Source organism: Myotis brandtii, unplaced genomic scaffold (genome assembly GCF_000412655.1).
Source record: "Myotis brandtii unplaced genomic scaffold, ASM41265v1 scaffold123, whole genome shotgun sequence".
In the NCBI taxonomy this organism is placed as follows: Eukaryota; Metazoa; Chordata; class Mammalia; order Chiroptera; family Vespertilionidae; genus Myotis; species Myotis brandtii.
In genome coordinates this window covers 4856335-4864407 of record NW_005354291.1, presented here as the reverse complement: position 1 = coordinate 4864407, position 8073 = coordinate 4856335, and the positions used below count along the sequence as shown (strand labels likewise).

General features: G+C 37.3%; 1 protein-coding gene and 1 pseudogene across 4 annotated transcripts in view; one reads left to right on the top strand and one right to left on the bottom strand.

Annotated features, from left to right (window-relative positions):
- The window catches only part of LOC102241281, a 9302-nt pseudogene extending 1963 nt beyond the window's left edge, over positions 1 to 7339 (top strand).
- Positions 1 to 8073, bottom strand: part of NKAIN2 (Na+/K+ transporting ATPase interacting 2) — an 805068-nt gene that overhangs the window by 129708 nt on the left and 667287 nt on the right. The window lies entirely within an intron of this gene.

The following is an 8073-nucleotide window of genomic DNA, read 5'->3' as shown; positions in this document are numbered from 1 at the left end:
CCCTTCAGGGTGGGGGTCCCCACTGGGGTGCCTGGCCAGGCTGGCTGAGGGGCTGAGGGCCATTTTCTGGCTGGCAGGTGACTGAAGCTCCCAACCGCTCCTTTTTTTCTTTTTTTTTTTTTCTATTCTGGGCCAGCTTTAGCTCTGAGGCCTCCTGCTGAAAGCAGGTTTCTGGCCTTTACCTTCTGCATTTGATACAATGTTGCGGTCCGGCTGGCTGAAGCCTGGCTGACTAACGCAGGTTTCTGGGGTTTTGTTTAGTTTCTATATTTGCAACATAGTTGCTTAGAGTTGCATAGAAGAGGCCGGCAAGTTAGGCGGGGGACGTTGGAGTTCGCCAGTCACTGGAGCTAGCAAGCCTCCCTGTTCGATTCAGTGCACTGCCGGCCGTTAGAGTTGCAGCTTAGAGGCCGGCAAGTTAGGCGGGGGACGTTGGAGTTCGCCAGTCACTGGAGCTAGCAAGCCTCCCTGTTCGATTCAGTGCATGGCTGCCGGCCGCCATCTTGGCTGACAGTTAATTTGCATAAGGATATGCTGATTAGCCAATGGGAAGGGTAGTGGTCGTACACTAATTACCATGTTTCTCTTTTATTAGTGTAGATGTAATTATATATATAAAATTGATTGTGACTGAAAAGATATCCCAAAATACAAGATATATTATGATTTAAAAGAGGAAGTTGGTAACCTTCTGTTCAATAATTTCTTTCTTTCTGAAATAACTTATTTAATACACTTTACTATTTTATTCTGAAACAAATTCATAATTATCGAATTAAATATAAGAAATGGAATTGTGCATGGTTCACTGAACAATAGTCTATGCAGAGAACTTCAACTTAAATCTCACATTAATAAAGAAAAACCTAATTATTGGTGATCTGTTGTAGCCTATAATCCTCACCACCACCTTAAATGTGTTAGTATTTTTATCCCATGATGTTTCCAGGCATTCTCATGGATCAAGTGATATTATGCTTTGGGAGTAAGCAAGCGCATTAAATAGTACATACACATAAGCAGATACTGCCCACTGACGCCTAATAGTTGATGTGGGATATACGTTCCCTGTGTAGGCTAGTGTGTTGGTAGACTAAATAGTATCACATTGACTCTAGCGATCACAGTTTTAACTGGGGAGTAAGTAAACTTAGCAGGATTTAGTTCATTTTTGCACATCACTGTGAATTAGCCTGAGGAAAAAAATATTCTCAATGAGCAGTAGAAGAAATTGAATTAAGAAGAAAATAAATAATACCACCTTTATTGTTTTCAAGATAATTTCTTAAACATTATCTCATTTAGTTCATAATTACAAAATAGTTTATTATACAGCTGAGTGTAAGATTTACAGATTGTTACTCCCTGACTATGAATATTTTACCTTACATTTCTGAAGTTGCATGTAGGGAATACACATAGACCATTAAGAAAAAAAAATTCTTCAACTTAATATATCTTTAGAGACTGTTCAAGTTCTTGTATTCTGCTTACTTGCTCACAAACTCACAGGAATACTCACCAATTTATAAGGCACATTTCAGGAATAAAGCAAAATAAAATAAAGGACATGATAACTGATTGTTCAGGGTTTACTGTTACCAAAGCTTGATTGACATCTGTGGATAAGACCTAGTGTTCCAATGACTTTGTCATTATCTAGAGGAATTGAGAATGGTTATAAAGTTAAGCATGTGCCCATTTTAGAAGTACCAATGAATCTTGATTATTTCTTACTAATTAGGGATACATCCAATTGGGGTTCTAAAATTAGTTTGTGGAACACAGTTTATATGCTTTATGGTAATCAATTGTGCCAAAAAATATCCTTTCCTGTTTCTATTTACCATCTTCATTGTGTTATTTCAGTAACTTCGTCATTGGAAAAACCTCCTGTTCACAATTGTGATTCGGTTCTTCCCATTTTTTTGTGAATATTTATATGAACTATTCTGATGTTACAGAAAGACAAGTTACATTTATTTCATGTATTGGGTGATGACCTTTTGACAAGTATGTCGGTGTACCCCAGCACCCAGGAAAACTAGAGTAGGTGCAGTGTGTGCAATATTTGAAGCTAAGCAGCAAAGCTATTGAACTATCACAAAAGCTAGGGAAGAAGCCGAGTGCTGTCCTTCTGGCCCTTTCCTTCACAAGCAGAAAAGTAGTTTTGTCCTAGGAAGAAAATTGTTGTACAGTCTGGCCACGGAACTAGGCATGAGAAGACTCAAGTTTTTCAGTTCCGGCTCTAAACCACCACACTCTTTAGTGTGGAAATACAGTAGACACAGGAGAGAAACACAGATTCAGTGTTTGGTGGCAGGCTAGTAATGCGATTGGCTGGACCCTGCAGAACTGTAAGTGAAATGACTCTCAGGCCCAGAAAGGAGCTGATGGAGCAACCAGAGCTGTGGTATCATTTTTAGTATGATAGCATCGTCTTCCTGATCAGACACTATGTGTTTCTGAGCAATTCAGGGCAACAGAGAGATTCGTAGTTTAAAAAAAGGGAAGACACTAATATTTCTGGTGAAAATTTTGAAAATTGCACCCACCTCACATCTAAGGAGACAAAATTTCCAGAAGTAGGTCATGTTTATGGTAATCCTTTAAAAAAGCAATTAATTTCTATTCTTAGCCAGCATTAAGGACTAGAGTAGTGGTCTTTAAGCATCTCTAGTCCCATATGTTCTGAAAGAATTTTTAAAAATTCACTTGCAAACTGTGTACATTTGAAATTGATGTTTGAAATTTTTTCATCCTTAGTTTAAGTGTCTGCAAAGTGGCAATTTATTTTGGCATATTATAAATATTAATACTTTTCAAGAGATATTAGTTAATCTTTTAAATATATCTAATGAAATTTGAATGCCACTGTGATTTAAAATTCACCTTATTTCATTTAAAGACACATGTATATATTCTTTTAGAATAATCATAAATTTTATAGAGTTCCTTTTCTTTTTGAACTTGTATTTCCATTCCACTACTTCCACAGTTTTTCCTAATGTAATGTTTATTTGTTTGAAAGTTTTATACCGATCATTCTTTGCAACAAATATATATATATATATATATTAGAGGCCCGGTGCACGAAATTTGTGCATGGGGGGGGGGGGTCCCCTCACCCCACCCTGTACCCTCTCCAATCTGGGTTCCCTGGCTCCTAACTGCTCACCTGCCTCCTGCCTGGTCACCCTTAACTGCCCCCCTCCCCCCGCTGGCCTGGTCGCCCCCAACTGCTCTCCTCTGTTAGCCTGGTCGCCTCTAACTGCCCCTCCCACCCCGCTGGCCTGGTCATCCCTCACTGCCCCCCTGTCGGACTGGTTGCCCGCCAAAAATAAAATACCTTTAATGTGCCACATGTTTAAACTAAAGTGTGTGTCCCTCTTGTACCTGTCAGCTCCCTAATTCCTGTCTATTTGCTATTCATTATGTTACTAACATTTGTATTTTTTACTCTAATTAATTATTTTAATTGTATTTAATTATATTATATGTCATTATTTTGTTATTTTTATTACATCAATTATTTATTTGGTAACATCAAATTTTGTGTTATATCATAATCCATAGTCATGAAAATAATAGTGATGTATTTCTGCTTTTACAGTTCAAGTTTCCCCACTGGTCTTTTCTTGCATGACTTTTCCATACTTCATTTTTGTTCCATCTTTCAGTCAACTGAATTATATTTTTAAGTAATTTTTAAAGAAGAATACATGGGTGATATGCTTTCTTTGCATACGCAGAACGCCCTCTATTGTTTTCATCATTAACCATGTATTGTACTACAACATACACTGAGTGGCCAGATTATTATGACCAGCCAGATTATTATGACCACCCCATCAGTACAATGAAGTGAATTAGTTATGCAAATAATAATAATAATAAAACCTTGAGAGTATTTGCTTAGGAAGTTTTCAATATTCAGTATTTTTGGAAGTGTCAATGAAGTACTGATGGGATGGTCATAATAATCTGGCTGGTCATAATAATCTGGCCACTCAGTGTATATATATGTGTGTGTGTGTGTGTTAAATTAAAGATGTATAAACTTAAGTATGAGTTTTCTTTCCTAGTCCATAAAATATTTGTTAAAAATGTATTCTTTTTTTGACATTTAAAATATTTTTCAGCTTTATTGTGGTATAATTGAAAAATAAAATTGTATTTAAAGTGTACCTCATGGCGATCTGATATAAAGATAGATTGCAAAATTAATAGTTAACTAACACATCCATCACCTCACATATTTATCTTTTTTGGGTGAGAAAATAAAAATATGTTATTAATTGGGTTGTCACAATTATGATTTCACACAATTGATCAAAACAAAATAGTCTTCCACAAATGTTGACCAAAATCATTAGGTATAAAAATAAAATGTTTTTGAAATGCATTACTTGTTAGTACTACACTGAGTCAGAGTTCAGCATGAATTCTATTCTTTTTGCTTGTTTGTTTTTAGGCTTAAGCACAGGAAAATGTTGTTATAGAGAACTATTAGAGACCTTTTTTTATAATGCTGTCACATACCTCCTGCAACTTCTAATTTGTATGCCACAATTTACATAATTATCTAAACAATATTTCAAAGAATATGCCAACTGATAGATCTATTAGGTTTTTTTTTCTCCAATTTTAACAAAAAGCAAAGAATTGAAAATTGCCCAATTTGCAATAGCAATTTCTTGGAAATAGACTAAAATCACTACCAGGACATAATCAACAACCAATAATTACGTTCTTAACTCTTTCTCTTAAAGACACCTAGATTAATCTGATTTATATAAAATGTGCTGGGAATATTAAAATATTATTTAATTTCAATATATTTGTTGACATAGTATTTTTGTAAATTTATACAAAATCATGTGCTTTTTACCAAATACAAAATCATATATTTTTATCAAACTGTACAGTTGCAGATAGGGCTAATTTTGTTTATAAAAATGGCAAAACCAATAACTTATAAATTATTTTTCACTGTGAAACAAATCAACCAAATCAAACTTATTTTGTTTTTTGAGAAATCTGTCTTAATTTTTTTGATTCAAATATCCACATGGCAACCACATCACTTCAGGATGCAGCAAAATAGCTAGGTATCAGCTCATGCCATTTCCTCACTTAACCCTTTAAAATGCTGCAAGTTCACAACATCAATTTATTATTTACTGCTCTAATAGCAATATCCTAAGCTACATGAAAATCGGGACCCAAATATTTGATAATCCAATCTTTGTGAATAAGCATTTCCAGATTGAAGAAGGAGTCAAGCGGAATGTGAGCACTAAGGCCACTCCCTCTCATCCATACCACACACATCAGCTACATCTAAAGAAATACTCATGTACCATTCCCAACTACAACCCCAAATCCACTTGGATAAAGGCATTCCAAGTTTTGAAAATTTCTTAGCAAGTCTCAGCAAGCCGAATGGCAAATATTTATCAGTAACTGGAAATAATTGGAAATATCAGTGACTCCATCCATTTGAAGATACACATTTTATCTTTAAAATTTTTTTTTACCACAGTCTGTTGAACAAGGATTTCCACAATTTTATAACAACTACAAGGTACACATTTTTCTGAATAGGAAATAGATATCACTGAAGGATGAACTTGGCAGTGAATCTGTGGACAGCACCAGGTATTGGAACCTATTCTAAAGTCTTCTATGACTTCCCTGCTAATTCATATATGGTTTCTAAGCCAAGTTTAATATCTGTGGGAAATAGTGATCTTATTTACATTTTTATCAGTATCCTCTGCTCATCTCCTAAAACTACTAATAATCAATCTGATTAGCCCTAGCTGGTTTGGCTCAATGGATAGAGCGTTGGCCTGCGGACCGAAGGGTCCCAGGTTTGATTCTGGCCAAGGGCACATGCCTGGGTTGTAGGCTCCATCCCCAGTAGGGGATGTGCAGGAGGCAGCCAATCAATGATTTTCTGTTATCATTGATGTATCTATCTCTCTCTCCCTCTCCTTTCCTCTTTAAAATCAATAAAATATATTTAAATAATCAATCTGATTAAACAATAAGAACGTAGAATTGTGTCAGAAGTTAAAGAAATCAAGGAAGTAAAGGGAAACACCTCCAGCAATTTTGGTTGGAGAAGTTTATATTAAATGTCGAGGTATTGGTCCTGAGAAGGTAGCTAGAGAAAAGAGGGACTGGACATTTGTTTTTGTTTCTGTTTTCTAATAAATTATTTGGAATCTTAACATATATTTTAAAATATAAAGCAACTTCCATTATTGTAATAAATGTTTTTCGTGAAAGCTTCATTTACTTACATTTCTTTGTAAAACACCCTCCCTTTTCATTGTGTTGGTTACAGGAAGTGAGGTCTAATGTGTGCATACCAAATATGAGGCACAAACAACTCCATTCCCCTCACTCATAGCAGACATAGCTAATCAATCATGTCATGCTTTGCCACTAACGAGCTAGAATTTGGGGGGCTTCAGGGATCCATTACACATCAGCTAGTGCTGGCATACAGGTTGAGACATTTCCTATTGTTGGTGGCAGAGAAAAACCTAGGTCAGCATGTCCATCCTCCCTATTTACCAGCTAAGAAATCTTGGGGAAGGCTTTTCACCTGTTCTGCTGCCCTCACAGGACTGTTACACGTTAAAGGATTCAATTCCTGTGAACACGTTTTGTAAACCACGCTGTTGCAGTCACACATTTGAAGAAATCGGCTTAATTTTTGTAGGGTGCACACCACCATCCTTCTAGCTGGTTTCCTTTCTGGCTCTCCCCATACATATTTATTTGATCTATTTTATAAGTGTGGGTTGTTTTTATTTTTGGTTTTATTGAAACTGTGCACACCTGCACCCCTTTTGAATGTGACGTCTGATACTAACTAGAAGACAATGCTGCTGGAGGAGGAGAGAGCTCCCAGTCTCACACCTGGCTTGTCATTACGGTGCCTGGCAGTCCTTTCTGCTCCGCTGGAAGCTGTGTGATTAATAACCCCTCTTCCCAATTATGCGGATAACTCCTCTTCCTTTGGCTGTAGACAAGAAATATCTTATGTATGTGCAATGCAAATTGTGGGCTTTGTGAATGCTAATTTCAAAATCAGCTAGGAGTTGATTGGCAGAAAACCGAACAACGGGGTGACAGGCGTGCCAGGGGTCAGAAATCTGTGAAAGAAAAGCTTAGTGAAGGTGGAGAAAAGGCACTGGAGAGATTTGGAGTTAATCAAGAGCAATCGCCGGAAGAGCAGCAGTCTATGAAAGCAGATCTAAGCCAGACATCCTGGAAGAGACAGCAGGTTCAAAGGCTGGTGAAAACAATGAGAAGAGTGTGAGTTTAGCTGACTTTACAAAAAGCAGGCTGGAACTCAGAAGCCAAGATTATGCCACAAAAATGCACGAACTGTATTTTCTGTCTATCACATCCTTGAAAAGTGCACCTGGTTTGAATCCTTAGCAACCTCACCCCATTTTTGACTGTGACATCCTCAAAGTCAGGGATCCTGTCATTTGTTTTCCTGGATGCTGGCAGAGGCCAAGCACTCAGGCAGTGTTCACGGGGCTGGCCTGAACTGAACAGTAGGTTATCAGGGGCATGATTTGGGTAACACAAATCATTTTGTTTCTTAATCATGACAGCAGAGTGATCAGAATGAATACGGGAAAATGTAGTTGGAATCCATTCACTAGGTCAAGATAAGCCCCATTTTGATTTGCATTCTAAAACGAATGAAGATCTGCTAAATTTTCTGCACAACAGATACTGTCAGCCCAAGGCTGACTAGACAAAAGCAAGCCCAAAGACAGAAAGGTTGTTGAAACTTCTCCAAGCAATTGGCTTGGGTACACTGTTACTAAATTACTCTCAGGTGATCCACAGTTGGCATTGCAAAAGAAGATGCCCCCTGGACAGAAGAAGAGGTGGAAAGGGGAGAGGTAAAAATGCCACATCCTGTGATAGCTTGCGCAAATGACTTCTCTCCACTCTGTTGGGGGCAATGTAGACAGAATTCAGAGCCAGTAGCTTGAAATATCAGTTATATCTGCTCTGAGGGCCACTCCATCCATC